This window comes from Petaurus breviceps, unplaced genomic scaffold, assembly GCF_028583685.1.
Source record: "Petaurus breviceps papuanus isolate PSGF00001 unplaced genomic scaffold, PetGlider_PUasm1.0 90804, whole genome shotgun sequence".
Taxonomy (NCBI): Eukaryota; Metazoa; Chordata; class Mammalia; order Diprotodontia; family Petauridae; genus Petaurus; species Petaurus breviceps.
This window is the reverse complement of record NW_027187348.1, coordinates 1,348,508-1,365,176: the sequence shown is the minus strand read 5'-3', so window position 1 is coordinate 1,365,176 and position 16,669 is coordinate 1,348,508. Positions and strand designations below refer to the sequence as shown.

Sequence of the window (16,669 nt, the reverse complement as noted above, 5' to 3'; positions counted from 1 at the left end):
TATTTTTTTTACCATAATTTTCAGAAATCCCAGTGATTCCTAAATTATTTCATCAGATTTTACATTTAAAAAAATTTTTCACTTTGTTTTTTGTTCTAATACTTCTTGCTCTCTCATTGAGTCATTGAATTCTCTTCATTTTATTTTAGTTTTCAGGGAGCACTTTTTTGATTGTGGTTACTACTTTCTTTTTTTTTCTTTTAAAAAAATTAACCTTTTTATTGTCCCTCCTCCATATTGAGCAAATTTTTAAAAAGAAAGAAAAAAGTTCTCAATATATACATCCGTAGGCTGTCAAAAGAGATTCCTATGTTGTCCATATTCCAATGTATATATTCCATGTATATCTCTGCTTTTTAAGTTCATTATCTCTCTTGCAGGAGGTGAGTGGAGTGCTCATCTTTATTCTTTTAGATTTGTGATGTATGATTTTTTAAATTAGAGTTCTAAAGTCTTTCAAAATTGTTTTTCTTTGTAATGTTGTTATCATGGTATGTATTGCAGTTCTTAGGGTTAGGGTTAGGGCTAGAGTTAGGTTAGGATTTAGAGTTAGTGCTTAGGGTTAGAGTTTAAGATTAGGGCTAGAGTTAGGGTTAGGGCACAATTAACATTCGGGTTCAGGTGAGAGTTAGGGGTAGGTTTAGGGTTAGAGTTTGGTTTAGGGTTAGGGTTATGGATAGGTTCAGGGTTTATTGTTAGTGTTTAGGGTTAAAGGTTTGGGTTACAGTTAGGGTTAAGGTTTAGAGTTTGCATTAGGGTTAGGGTCAGGGTTAGGCTTCGGCTTATAGTTATGGATAGGGTTAGAGTTAGGGTTAAGAATGTGGTTAGGGTGAGGGTTGGGATTTCAGTTTGGGTTAGTGTTTAGTGTTAGTGTTATAGTTTGGGTTATGGTTTAGAGATAAGGTTATGCTTAGGGTTTACAGTTAAGGTTTCATTTATGATTTTTGTTAGTGTTTGCTTTATGGTTAGGGCTATTGTTAGAGTTAAAGTTTAATGTTAGGGTTAAGGTTAGCTTTAGGGTTCATGTTAGAGCTGGAATGGTTAGGGTTACAGCCAGGAGTCATCTAGAGTTAGGGTTAGGGTTAGGTTTAGAGTTAGGGTTAAGGTTTTGTTTAGGTTTTTGGGTTGGAGTTAGGGTTAGGTTTAAGGTTAGTGTTAAGTTAAGCTTAAGTTTAGGTTTCAGAATGGGGTTCGGTTTCTCATTAGGGTTAAGTTTAGGTTTATGCTTATGGTTTTGGTTTAGGCTTAGAGTTAGGGTTAAGGTTATGGTTAGGTTTAGGATTATGGTTAGTGTTAGAGGGCAATTATGGTTAGCATTAGAGTCAGAAGGCCATTAGGGTTATGGTTATGCCTAGGGTTTTTATTTTTTATTTTTTGCTTTTGATTTAGGGTTAAATTATTGTTAGGGTTAGCGTTAGGTTTTAAGGTTAGTATTGGAGTTACAGTTATGGTTAGGGTTTAGTGTTTTACTTAGGGTAAGAGTTCAGAGTTTGGGTTTGGGTTAGGTTTTGAGTTAGGGTTAAGGTTTAGTATTAGAGTTAAGTTTATGGTTATGTTTAGGGTTAGTGTTAAGGTTTGAGTTGGGTGTGTTGGGATTCTGATCTTAGAGTGGGGAGGTGAGATTTAGAGTTAGGGATAGTCTTAGATTTTAGGTTTAGTGTTAGGGCTGGGGTTATTGTTGGTGTTTTGGTTTAGATTTAGGGTTAGTGTTGGGTTTAGGGTTAGGGTCATGGTTTTTGTTTAGGGTTATGTTACGGTTAGCGGTAGAGTTTCCTCTGAATGTTATATTTATAATTTCTTATGGCAGTATAACATTTCTGTGCATTTACATTTTTCTAATTTCTCTTCTAAGTTACTGACTCAGCCTCCAATTCTTTATTCTAGAACTTTTATTCAAATATTTAATATTTTGCTTTTTTATATCTAGGTATTAGTATTAGTCTTTGTGGGAAATCTGTTTTTTCTTTTAGTCTCTTCTTATAGTTTTTACTGTTTCATCTGGAAATTCTTTAGATGGCAATGGTTTTTGCTCCTTGTCAGTTCTTTCTTTGATTTAATCATCTTTCCAGTTTTGGGGATTCTTTGCCAGGGTCAGGCTCAATCCTTTGCTGTTCTTTTTGTTGGAATGGTTATTCCTGACAATCTCTGGTTCTGTAGTTTTCCTTTGTTGACCTTTACTTCCTAAAGTTCAGCCCCCTTGGATCTTTGAACTTTCGAGTGTCCTTCTGTGTCTCAGAACATCTCAAAACAGACTGCAAATATTTTGAGATCTCTCTGACCTCACTATCTCAGAGCAAAACTGGCTATATCTTTTCCTCAAGTCTCCATGGATACCCTTGATGGTTTGGGGTCTCTCCTTTCTAATGCCATTGACTTGACCCTCCATTTTCATGTGGTATCCCCACTATTAACCTCCAGAAACCAGTGTCCAACTTCCATTTAACCAATTACCCACAATTCAGTTTTCTAAAGGGAAATCTACTTCAAAGACATAGCAAGAACAGAAGTACATTCATTTCCTCTCAACACCTTGGGAGCATGTTCTCCCTTATACCACTTCAATTTCTGGGACTGTTGACTAAGGAATAATGCATTTTCTATATAGCATTGGTTCTACTAAATTCCATCCAAATGCAGCATCACTCTGCATGAGTCTTTTATGGGCTGAATCCTGAAGGCTTCTTATGGCATTGATGCTAGGTTAGTTGCACAACCCTGAATGGACTTGACTCCCAGGCTTTTATTGCTACTTCAGAGCCTCCTAGGATAGGGATAAACTCACAGAGCACAAACAACTGATAGTCAACAGGACCCACCTGGAAGCCCAGGTGCAGATAAAACAAGTTTAGAATGAACCTAATAGTCACCCCACATCATCTACTAGCTCAGGTAAAGGAGCAGTGACATTGGCCAATGATGAAGGAACTAGACTCATCTGATCTGTCAGTAGACTAATTTATAATGTTACAGGTAAGCTGAACTAAAGGGTTACTTGTATTCAGATGACAATGCTAGAGACTGACCATATGAAATGGCCTTGTATACAATTGCACTTATTTATTACTGCATATATTAACCAATGCAACTTACTTATTTTCTCTTTTTCTTTGGAGGGGGAAGGGAGGGCAATTGGGGTTAAGTGACTTGACTAAGGTCACACAGCTAGTAAGTGTTAAGTGTCTGAGGTCAGATTTCAACTTAGGTCCTCCTGACTCCAGGGCCAGTGCTCTAATCACTGCACCACCTAGATGCCCCTAACTAATGCATCTTAGAGTATGCTTGTTTATTATTTTGCTATCATGTTCATTTTACTACTGTCTATGTTCCATTCAAAACAATTGCTATTTGCTTTGGTCATGGTTTCTCTCCATATATGCTAATGCTTATAGTTATGCTGTATTTTTATATAAGCCTATTGACAGTGCTATTGCTATAGCTAATTAGCTTTGGTATGTTAATTAGCCATGCTTTGCTTTGTTATTTATGATTATTGCTGTGTTCTTCAGATATTCATATAACTCTTGAGTGTGCAAAGTTCTACATCCTGCATGTAACAGGCATGTTGTAGGTGAGGTATCCTGTCAGGTCCTGCTTTGTACAATGTCATAACTATTACATGTATCACTAATGGACATTTATTTCAAAAGGCTAGCTACCAGGAAACCAAGAAAGTTATCCTTGTTTAAAGCACTGGTGTTTATGCTACAAGTTTCAAGTTTACCTTGGCTGATTTTTTCCAAATGATTGTAGGAAATTTTGGATCGAAGGAAGGATGTTCTTTTCCCACCCCGGTGAGAATGGACAGTTTCCTGAAGGACAGCCCTGTGACCCCACCTATGTAGGGGGATATGACTCCTGATTGGTGGAGATAAGTTAGAATAAGGGAGAGAGCAGTAGGAAGGGAAGAGAGTGAGTTCCTCCTTTGGGGCCTTTTGTATGTGCTCTATGTTCTTGGCTCAGTAACCAACTGAAAGGTCTTTTCTTCACTATGCTGTAAGCAGTCAATTAGTCCATAAACATTTATTAAGCAGTTTCAGGCACAGCTAGGTGATACAATGGATAGTGTCCTGGGTTTGGAACCAGAAAGACTCATCTTTCTGAGTTCAAATCTGACCTCAGACACTTACTAGTTGTATGACCCTGGGCCGGTCACTTAACCCTGTTTGCCTCAATTTCCTCATCTGTCAAATGAACTGGAGAAGGAAATGGCAAACCACTCCAGTATCTTTGCCAAGAAAACCCTAGGTGGAATCACAGAGAGCTGGACAGGACTGAAAAATGACTTAACAACAGAAGCGCCGGGCACTGTGCCAAGTGCTAGGGATACAAATAAGAAAAATAGAGTTCTTGCCCCCAAGGAATTTACAGGCTAATGCGGGGAATACAACATACAAAAGGAGGCTGAAAAGGAAGAGGGAGAAGAAGGGTGCCAGAACCACAATGGTGTGCAATTCAAAGGAGTAAAGCCAAGTGGGAAATGAAGAGATGGCAGTCCTGGGGACCTTCTTACATGAAGGCTTTATTCTTTGATCCTCTCTCCAGCCCTCTGGGCAGAGGGGCAGAGAGTACTGAGAGAGTGCTGATGAAGTATGAGCACCACGGCTGATAAAATCTGGAAAGACGGTAAGTTTCTGATGATGAGGATGGAACATAGGCCAAAGGAGTATGGCTGATGGGAAAGGCCTTTTCTCCCCCATTGTAGTAAGCAGACATGAAATAGTCACAGGATATGATGCAAATTATGAAGTAGGAAGCCATGCCCCTCTGTTCTGTATCATCGTGAACTTGCAGAATCAAGCTCACCAAATATTGACACGAGTCCCTTATATATGCTCCCAGGACTAGGCCCTCACTGGCTACTGATATAAAATTAAGTCATAAAACAGTGAAATGTGCACTTGCTGAAGGTATGTTCCAGTATCATGGAAGATGTCCAGTACAAAGTACAACTACAAGAGGAAATCCCAAAAGAAATTTAGGTCTTCCAGATGCTCTTTCTTAAAGATGACATGGTACTTATTATATCAAGCCTGGAAACAGAGCCTCCTAATGAGACAATCAATCAGGAATTTGGTCTAATTATGAATAACCAAATGGAGGAAAAAGACCTGTTATCCAGACTATGACAGAGTTGGACACTCAATGGCCAATGAAATGCACTTCCTGACTCCCTCTCATTTGTTGTTGGATAGCTGTTAGTGGTACGAGGATGAGACTTCAATAAAAGAATACTTCACCTGTGGTTTTGGAAAAATATTGCTCTTGTAGCATTGAAAGGTGGGCACTGGATTGGGAGGTAATCCAGATTGCACTTGTAAAATTTCACAGTGATTTTTAAAGACTCTAGTTTTTCCATGAAATAAAACAAAAACTAACACAGAACAAAAACACTTTAGCTCCATTGCTGTTTTGGATGGATATCGAAGAGATCCAAGGAACATATGTTTTTAAAAATATAGTTTGGCATTTCATTTGGTCTTTTATGTGAACAGAAGTCAGTTTGTAAAGCAACATGAAGTATCGAGTGTTTTGAAGAATCACACAAAATCAGGAACTATGAAACCTAACTCATTTTGATAGTTATCATGCTCCTTATTTATCCTCCTCCCAACCCCAAGCTCCTAGCTATTAGTGCTAGCCCCCTAAGACTTACCTTGTATTTATTTCTATATATTTTGCTGTTATTTAGGCTCACATTGTCCCTGGATTGACTGTAAGCTCATTGAGGGTAGGGACATTTTCATTTTTGTATTTGTTTCTCCAGGGCTCAGAACTTAGAACTATTCCTTTTTATTATATACTGAAATCTCCAGTGTAATTCCCATTGGAGGAGATTCTCAGCCCACCTTACTCTACATCTTTTGTTCTTTGGGATTTCATCTCCTTGGAACAAGGTTCTGGCTACCCCCTCGTGTCTCCCTCTCCCATCTGCTGTTTGGAACCCTCAGGAGCTGCTACCCCAGGTTCAAGGTACAGTGTGTGTCTGAACTTCTAAAACCACAGCTCAAAAACTATGTAGCAGTCAACCACTAGACATAAGCAGCTGAAAGCAAAGGTCTTTACTTAGACAAAAATATCCCCCATGGATACACACACTGTCAGTAGGAAGAGTGGATACGTAAATGGGACACATTAATTGAAAATTACATTTTTTAAGATTAATTTATTTTTAGTTTTCAACATTCACTTTTATAAAATTTTGAGTTCTAAATTTTCCTCCTCTCTCCCTTTCCTCTTCCCCAAGACAGCATGCAATCTGATATAGGCATGTATACTGATATATACATGTATACTCATATTAAACATATTTCCACATTAGTCATGTTGTGAAAGAAGAATAATAACAAAAAGGAAAAACCATGAGAAAGAAAAAAATGAACAACAAAAGAAAATCATAAGCTTCAATCTGCATTCAAACTCCATGGGTCTTTTTCTGGATGTGGATAGCATTTTCCATCATGAGTCTTTTGGAGTTATCTAAGATTATTGCATCACTGAGTAGAGTTAAGTCTATCAAAGTTGGTCAAAATGTGGCTGTTACTGTGTACAATATTCTCCTGGTTCTGCTCACCTCACTCAGCATCAGTTCATGTAGGTCTTTCCAGGTTTCTCTGAAGTCTGCCTGCTCATCATTTCTTATGTAAGAATAGTAGTCCATTACATTCACATACTATAACTTGTTCAACCATTCCACAATTGATAAGCATGCTCTCAGTTTCCAATTCGGCCACTACAAAAAGGAACTGCTACAAATATTTTTGTGCATGTGGGTCCTTTTCCTTTTTATGATCTTTTTGGGATATAGACCTAGAAGTGGTATTGCTGGATCAAAGGGTACGCACAGTTTTATAACTCTTTGGGCATAGTTCCAAATTATTTTCCAGAATAGTTGGATCAGTTCACAACTTCACCAATAATGCACTGGTATTCCAATTTTTCCACATCTTCTGTAACATTTATCATTTTCCTGTTTTGTTATGTTAGCCAATTGGATTGGTGTGATGTAGTACCTCAGAGTTGTTTTAATTTGCATTCTTCTAATTAATAGTGAATTAGAGCATGAAAAGTACATTTTTAGAGACTGTACTTGGCCAAGGTGACTCATGCCTCCAATGCTGTAGGGCTCAATATTCTTTCTCTTCTCCAAATATTCTGCTCCCCATTGACAGAGTATCTCTGCTGGACATGTTACTCTTCTGGGCACCCTGGGCATGCTTCCTGATGGGAGTGATACTGGTGGATACCACTCCAGGTACCCTAATAGGTGAGTAGCTTCACAGAAAGATGCAAAGGTTGATGGGGATGGATAGGGAAGAGAGAAATCTCTTTCCCCCAGGAGATAATGAGTAGAAAAACTTTTATGAGTTCTTCCAAATCTGGTTCTTACCCTGACCTCCCAGTTCTTTAATTTCCCTAAGTCTCCTGACCCAGTGCTTGGGTCCTCAAGCCTCAGGTAAAGAAATGTCAAAGCTCATGGACCCTGTTCCTTCAACTAAATTTGCTCCAGGGGCTAGAATTCTTAGTTTTGGTTCTAGATGCAAACCAAAGTACAATGTGAGGTCTGAATGGGAAGGTCATAGGGAAAATCAGGGGGGACTCCATTGAGGTCATGTCATATTTTAAAGTTTTATTGATATTTTTTGATTTTCCAAATACTGCTTGTCACATCCCTTTTCTTGCCCAGTGAAACTTCCCTTGTGAAAAAAGAAAAAAAAAACCAATTTAACAGAGCCAGCTGATACACTGAGTACATCAAGGAAAAAAAAAAGGAAGAAGCATTTATTAAACCCTTACTATGTACCAGGCACTGTGCTAGGTGTTTTACAAATATGATCTCATCTGATCCTCACAACAGCCCTGAGGGGGTAGGTACTACGATTATCCCCATTTTACAGATGAGGCAGACTTGCCTGAGGTGACTTGCCCAGGGTCACACAGCTAGACAGTGTTGGAGGTTAGATTTAAACTTGGGTTTTCCTGATCCTAGACCCAGCCTTCTCTCTCCACAGTGGCAGATAGTTGCCTCTACAGGGTTTGTGATATTCCACACCTCTGGTCTCTCATGTGTCTGTCAAAAGGAGGGAGTTCTATCTTTCTCATCGTATCTCCCAGGCTGAAGTTGGCCATTGTAATTTTGAAACATGCATTTTATTGTTTTTTTCATATCTTGTTCTACTCATATAAGTTTTCCTGATTCTTCCTACTTAACCTCACATCAATTCATGCAAATTTTCTCATGTTTGCTGAAAGTGCTGTTTGGATTGGAGTTAAATGGATGGTAGAAATTCATCTGGAGAACAGAAAGAATGAAGGCGTTTCAGCCTTAGGAAATAGCATGAGCAAAGGAACAGCACATTCTGGGAGAATAGGTCAGCCTGGCTTATGGGGAGTAGTATGAAATAAGGCTAAATATGCAGGGTGAAAACAGATTATTTAGATCCTCGAATGCCAAGCAAGACCGTGAACTTTACACAGTAAACAATAATGGCTATTTGGGGGGAAGAGGAGTGACAAGGCCAGATCTGCACATAAGGACATGCCAACCCACCTCTTTTAGGTTGTCCCTAGAAAAACCCATGTCTACAGAGTTCAAACCTACAATTTAAAGAGTTGTAACTAGGGTGGGACAACTTTGCTTTGTCCCAAGGTGATAACATTTTATAGTGTGCTGTCAGCATCTCTCCAGGGCATGTTTTCTTCCCACCTGCAGCTTAAGTGAGCTTGTTCCTCCTGGCCACATTCTCAGCAATTAGCAGAAGTATAATTATACAGGCTGGATACTTCTCTGTGGGTCAGGTCACTGAACAGGGTCCAGAGGCTCAGGTCCTCCCTGCCCTGCATAAATATGGTAGCAGCCACAGATTATGGAGCAAATGGAGACTTTGGTCTTAAAGCATTTACATTTCAGATGAACTGATAGGCTAAGAGACCATCTAAAAGGGCATAATATATACAAGGTCAAAAACAAAACAAAAATAAAATAAATGCAAACAAGTGAGGTGACCACAGTCAGGGATGGTCAGGAAGACATCTTCAGGTTTTGCTAAAGTACAGCCCCTCAACAACCAATAGAACATTTTCCCATAAACTGAGAAACAGCTCCACCCTATGAGGTCAGCCCTGCCTTGGAATCTGGGACCAGCCAGTGCCTGAGTCAGGGAATTAGGAAGAATGCTAAAGAAGTCCCTTGCTGGCTCACCACCGGGTCAGTCTGGTTTTTAGACCCCCTCTTATGCTGTCCCACTGCTCAGGGGTCAGATCCTGGCCTATGTGAGTCACTACCCCATAATCCTAGCCTCCATGTGATTAAATCCCTTGTATCCTCTGCCAGTTACTTTGACTCTTTCCTGTCTCCCCACCACTGGCCTAGTGGATAGAGGGCTGGCCTTGGCTTTAGGAAGGCCTGATTTCTATTCCTGCTTGGCATAGTTATTAGCTTAGTGACTTTTCACAAGTCACTAAACCTCTTGAATCTCAGTTTTGTTATCTATAAAATGGAGGGGTTGGACTAGATGGCCTCTAAGTTCTATTGTAGCTCCAAATCTATCATACTGTGAACATCTCACTTATTACTAGATTATAATCTGGCTGCATTTGGGAATGGTGTGGCACCTGTGGCCCTTGGGCCCTGTTTGACACTTCTGGCCTAGGATATTAAAGGTTAAGTGGCTTGCCAAGGGTGTGTGTCAGAGGCTGGACTGGAACCCAGGCCTCTCCTGGTTCTGAGGCCTTCTTTCTGAGTCCAACCACTCTGCTTCTTGGAGTAACAGGAAGAGAGGAACTAGAGCACACGCTCCATCAGTAATGCTCTTTCTATTAGTTTACTACAATATAATAATGGTTTCATTATCATGTTGATAATTGCTTATCATCCAACAGTGCAGATCTTTACCCATCCTTGCCCAGCCCTCTGGTGTAACACTTGTCCATGTCCTCACCTAAATTCACTATGGTGAGGGTAAGGACTGTCCAGTCAAGGTACTGGGCACCTTCCTTAGGTTCTCCCTACACTGTGTGAATTCCACTCTATAACATGGTCTGCCTGTCAGCTGTCCCTCATTCTTGCTACATTACCAGTCCATCTGTTTCATCCCGCTTTGTGATAATACATTTTTCTGACCACATTCTTTCTGCTTCTCCTGTGTAATGTTTGGCGCCTGTTCACACCCACCATGACCTTCTCCACTGCCCTTTGGGTGATCCTTAATTTCAACTCTTTAGGGACTGTAGTAATCCATGACTCACAGTCAAAAAATTTGCTGGAAAAATACTGATGATAAAGATGTGCTTTTGCTTTGCTTCAGACTCATTTTCCAGCCCATCTTCTACCTCCTGCTCAATTCTGAGCCCTGCTTACTGTCCTTTTGTAGTACGTACCAAATATATGTTTGGATGGATGAGCTGTACAGATTATCCATCTAAGTGCATATCTGTCCAAGTCAAATATTTATTAGGCACCTACTATGTGTCACCTATACTGTGCTAAGCACTGGGGAGACAAAGAAAGACAAAAGATGTCCTCTGTCTCAAAGAACTAGTAGTCCAATGGAGGAGACAACATGTAAATAACTATGCAAATACACTATATTCGGGACAAATGGGAAATAATCAACAAAGGGAAGGCCCTAGAATGAAGGGGGATGGGGAAAGGCTTCCAGTGGAAAGTGGGATTTTTAGCTGGGATATGAAGGAGACCAGCAAAGCCAGGAAATAGAGATGAGTATTAAGAGTGTTTTAGTACGGGAGGATGACCAGTGAATGCTCAGAGTGGAGAGATGGAGTGTCTCATGGGAGGAACAGGAAGGAGGCCAGTGCCACTAAATCACAGAGCACATGGTAGGGAGTAAAGTGTAAGAAGACCGGATGATGAGGGGGTCAAGTTATGAGGGGCTCTGAACACAAGACAGATGGTTTTATATTTGGTTGCAGAGGTGATAGGGAGCCACTGGAGTTTATTGAGTGGGGATGGGGATGGGTAACTTGAGGATGATATGGTCACAATTTTAAACTCAACATGTCTAAAATAACTGGTTATCTTCCCCCAACAAAACTTCCCCCCACCTATCCAAACTTCCCTATTATTTTCAAGGGTACCGCCATCTTCCCAGTCACCCAGGCTCCCAATCTAGATGTCATACTTGGCTCTTCACTCTCTCTCACTCCCATACCCAGTCTTTTGCCAAGGCTCATTTATTTTACCTCTGTAATATTGAACACTGCACCACCTTGTATGGTTGCTTCTGAACTATTGCCTAATAACCTAATCCTCATAACATGCTGCTTGTTGTAACAAACTGCTGGTTTGTCATATGCCTCAAATCTCTTCCAACTCCAGTCCATCTTCTACTCAGCTATCAAAGTGTCCTTCCTAAATCAGACTTCTGACCATATCACTCCATGCCACCCCATTACTCAAACTCTACCAGCCCCTTTCACCTCCAGGATCAAATTTAAAACCTTTGTTTGGTATTCAAAGACCTTCATAACCAGAGCTTTCCCTGCCCTCAACCCTCCCAGTCTTACCCTTATTCCCTGCTACCATGTACCCTGTCCTTCAGTGATAATGCCTCCTTGCTGTTCCTCCCATGAGACACTCCTTCTCCAGATTCTGGGCATTTTTGCCGGTTCCCTCCCTCCCCCTGCCCATGCCTAGGATGCTCCTTCCTCATCCCTCTCTCTGTGCTTCCTTCAAGTTTGAAGTAAAATCCTGCCTTGTATAAGAAGTCTTTCTTTCTATAAGAAGCCTTTTCTCAGCCCCCTTAACGCTAGTGCCTCCCTCTGTTGATTATTCCCAATTTATCCCGTCTATGTATCCTTGTACATAGTTTTTTGCACGTCATTTCCCAATTAGATTGTTAGCTTTTTGAGGGCAGGGGGTGCCTTTTTCTTTTCTTTGTATTCCCAGTGCTTAGCACAGTGCCTGGCACATAGTAGATGCCTAATAAATGCTTGTTAACTGATTGATTATCCAGGATCACATGGCTAAGTGTCTAATTTGAATTAGACAGTTCTTCCAGACTACAAGTCCAGTGTCCTATTCGCTATTTATGCTGCCTTCTCGAAGAAAGAAGGGATGTAGCTTCATATGTTTGTGGAGGTGGTGGGGGAAGGGAACACTAAACAAATCATAGATTGCTAGCCAAAGAGGATCTTAAAGATGGTCTTATTTGATTTCCTGTTCGTCAGATGAAAAAATTTGAGGTTAAGCGATATGCCTGATGTCACTCAGCTAGCAATGAGCAACGGCAGCATTCAAACCCAGATCCTCTGACTCCAAGCCCAGGGATCTTTTATTCCCTCCTCAGTGTAGAGATAGGATGGAAGTAGCCCTGTTGTTGGAGTCCAGAGAACTGAGTTAGAATCTTGACTTGACCACTTTTTCATTGAGTTATTTAGGATAGTCCCCCAACCTTTTAGCCTAGATCTCCTCATTTCTTTAATGAGTAAGACAAGGCTGTGAGTAGGAGGCAGTGGTCAAAGTAGGGAAAACTAAGGATAATCTGGAACTTGATGTAAGACTGGGAGAGTTACAGGTAAAGGTCCTGCTGTCCCATCCCTTCACCTACCTTCTTCTTCTCTGCTATTCCATCCATTGAAGGTAATCAATTACCTCTCCCACGTGGACATGTATGCCCAGGTCTCGTGACTACTGATCAACAGGGACTCACACCACCCACCCACCCACCCACCCACACACCCACACCCACCCACACACACACACACACACATATACACACACACTGGTGAGAACAGGGAAGTCTCATTTTTCACAAACCTTGTGACACAGAGTCAGTACTATGCACATGTTTGCAGTCATCTGTGCCCAGAATTTCGAATAATTTACAGCTCAGGCAACAGCCAAGACTTTTGCCAGGGACACATACAACATGGACACATGAATACCAACACCCTGGCAAACAAATTCCCCTGAGTCATAGTGGTCTCCCCTGACTCATTTTTTCTCCTTCTAAAACATACGTCCTATGAGCCAATTTACAAGTTCACAGGGGCTCAGGTCCTTCTTGATCAGTGGAACCTCGGATTACATCAGAATTTGGGGGCTGGCATATTGTTGACATATTGAGCTAATGTTCCGTTAGACTCTCCACATTTTAATTTCGTCGTTAGTCAACAATCCTAGCTCTGTCACTACCTATATAGGCTTCCTTTGGACAAGCCACTTAACCTTTCGTGGCCTCAGTTTCCTTATTTGTAAATGTTTGTGTTTGTGTGTGTATGTATGTGTGTGTGTGTGTGTGTGTCCTCTCGGTTTCCCTTAACCTGGTTTAGCCTGTCTGCTGTGAATGCTGCACTTGCTACAGCTTCTTGGAGCCACAAGTGAGAGTTGGGTAACAGGTGGATGAGTAGACTTTGAAAGGAAGTGCTAGTTAGTCTTCCATGAACACCCCACATAGATACTATAACTCATTTGGTCATTCCCCATTTGATCTCTTAGTGGGGTATAGACCTAGTGGTAATATTGCTGGGTCAAAGGGTATGCACAGTTTAATAGATTTTGGGGCCCAGTGCCGAATTGCTTTCCAGAATGGTTGAACTTGCTCACAGCTGCATCATTCCAGGTGAAAGTCTGAGAAACCTGGGGGCTTGGCCATCTTCTGGCATCCCTACAGAAGGTGATTGAGATTTCTATCTGAACAGTAGATTATATGGACAGACTTGTCAGCCAGGGACAATTAACAACAGATTAGCCTGAGCTATAAAAACAAAGAGTAAAGAAACTTTCTCTCCTATTTGCCTGCTCTTGGTACACTAAAACAACAGAGGCAGTTGCCTGGTACAATAAAGTCTTTCATTGTGGAGATAGAAATCTCCAGGTTATAGGACAGGCTTCCAGAAGCCTCAAACACAGAACTGACATTAGTTTATCAGGCTTCCTTAGCTCCAGTTTAACTTTTGTTTACATAAACACTCATTATCAGGTATGGAGATAGCTACCTTTAAAGTGGTATCCAGAAGACCAAAATCTCTTAAAGGGCCAGTCAGGTGCTGCAGACAGAGACTGAATATTTCCCCACCATTGAGAGTGGGGAGTGATGTGTATATGGCTGCTGCATTATTTTATTTTCATGAGCAAAATCCTGTGATTAAATTTGTTCTCTTCAAGCTATTTTGTTAGCTGAGGTGTTTGCATGCTTAGTACCACACACTAATATTTTCTTCTTTAGCAAAACATTAATTATCCCACCCAGCTCCCTTTCCCCTAGCTTTTGTCTGGCTCCACTATCACCAGCTGTTTGGAATAAAGCAATTTATGTGTTTTTCCATCATCTCCCTGGCTTATTGTAATGGAGAAACAGCCTATTTGACATCTGACTTCATGGGTGAGCTCAACTCTCATTCATAAGGAGATCATTAATTTTTAGGGGGAAGGAGAGAGGTGCTACAGATTGAGTCTCAGGAAAGTAGACAAAATAGAAACCTGAAGGAAAGAATAGGAATACTGATGTGTCAACCATTCCTTTCTATCCTCGATTTCAATCAGTCCACATTGGGAGTAGCTGGGGAGATCACTCGGGGTTTCCTCCAAATTTGACATTTCCCTCATCTGCTCCTCATTTTCCACATAACTAGACCCTGGGCATCTGAACAATTCTAGCTTATTCTTCTTCTGGTTGAGAATTCTCCATTTGACAGTTGCGGGAACTGAGAAAGAGTAAGTGACTCTCAGTGACAGAGTAAATGTCCATAGTTATATAGCTGATAAGTATCTGTGACCGAATTTGAACTCAAGTCTTCCTGACTTAAGATCCAGTGTTCTATCTACTATGCCATCTAGCTGCCTAGTATGGGTAGTGGCTTGGTACTCACTTCTTTGCTCTCCTATCTTCAAGAAGGCCACCCTGCTGAAATTGTATCTATCCATTACATGTCAGATATTTGAATTCTAGTGGCAAGGCTTTTTTGTGCTTCTAGATGAAAGGAAATTTTTATGGTTGCTCAACATTACTTTCCTTCAAGTCTCTCTTTGCTAGTTAGGGTATGTTAGTTACATAGGCTGGGCTAGTTAGGTATTTTCCTCCCTCCATGGGTTGGTGGGGAGGTGGGGTAGCAGAGTGATTCTGCCCCAGATTTGGAGGGTACCTGTTAGTTTAATCTTGGCTGGCTTAACTCACCCTCCCACTTCATGCTCATTACACAAAAGACAATCACAGATAGTGATCAAATATATTTATCAAAACAAGCAGGTAAAACAGTAAGTCATGGAGATTCATGTGGATTAGTTAGGGGGCTCTACACCCTAGACACGAAATGAAATCAGTTTAGCTGGGGAGAGCCCTATTTCACCCAATCTTCTCTTAGCAGCCTCAGAATCCAAGGACATAATGGAGTATCAGTTTTTCCCCATAAGTCTGCAGCTTGGGGGAGGAGGTGTCTCTCATTTATTATTCAAAGTCTACATCTTGGCTCTTCTTGTCCTATTTGCCTCTCCTTCCTCCTCCTGTGATTCTCTCTCCCAGATGTTTTTCAACCAATCAGGAGTAATGTCTCCCTATTAGTAGGCAGTATCATTGAAGGTCCTTCAGGGGACCTTCAAACCTGTAGTGGAGGGGATCTCTACAAGCCAGATACCTGTGACATCAGAAAACTCTGTACATACATTAAAGGCAGGTGATCAGGAGCCCACCTAGAGAGTAGCCAATGCAATTCCAGGGCCTTCCTGCCCTTCAGATCTTTTCTCTGAAGTGTATTTACTGGATGATTAAAAAAAAAATTCCAGTCCCACTGCGAGAAAGTTTGAGTAGACACTTGAAAACCAATTTAATTCTAGTGAGGTCTTGGGAAAGGCTTGGAGAGCAAAGCTGATTGAGTTTAGGGTAGAAACACAGTATGGACAATGATATAGATATAAAAGCATTAAGCTCTTCTGGGCAAGAAAAGATACCTGCCATACCCTGAATCCCAGAGAGAAATTTCCTTATGGTCTGACACCTCCCTTCGCACATTCTTGGCCATCCTTCTCTGTCCTTGATCCTCTGAGAGGGGGTAAGTATCCCCTTTCATACACTCTCAAATCAGACAGTACAACCAGAGAAGGCTCACCCCTATTCTTCTCCTAGCCAAGTCTGAGATTTAGTTCTGACCTTGTTTACCAGGTAGAGGCCTCTGTTGTTTGAAGGTCAATCTCCCTCCTCTCCCCATGGGTTTTTCCTCCACTCCATGAGCTATGAAGCCTGGTCCTGTTGCCCTGTCCTCTGCCCCAGAGCAGATACCAAAATATTTCTGTGTTTCCTCTGGAAAAATTCTGGGAGGTCTGTTTATGGCTACATCAGAGGCAGCACACATCTGTCTGTCCAAGGGCCTGGAATGCTGCAGCTCCAAATACAGGAACTGGAATTTGCAGGAACCTGGATTAGGGTATGTAGTTGTACACACATACACACACTCACACACACACATGCACACACACTCACAATACACTTACACACACTCACACATACTCATACACACGCACACAATACGCTGTAATTACACACACACACACATATCACTCACACATGCACACACACACACACACACACACACACACCCTCTCACTCTGTTGGAGAAGTGTACTTTATGATTTGTATGTTTGTTTAGGGTCACCAGCTAAGTTAAAAATGAAATTTATTGATAACAAAAGTAAAATATTCTACTAGATTAAAAAAAA

The 16,669-nt window shown here is 41.1% G+C and overlaps 1 long non-coding RNA gene across 1 annotated transcript; it reads right to left on the bottom strand.

Moving 5' to 3' along the window:
• Positions 1-6,955: 6,955 nt before the first annotated feature.
• LOC138147545 (uncharacterized) lies at positions 6,956-16,326 on the bottom strand. Its single transcript, XR_011164841.1, has 2 exons — positions 16,104-16,326; positions 6,956-7,694 (listed from the first exon to the last, which is right to left on the bottom strand). It is a non-coding gene; the product is annotated as an uncharacterized lncRNA (long non-coding RNA).
• Positions 16,327-16,669: the final 343 nt, after the last annotated feature.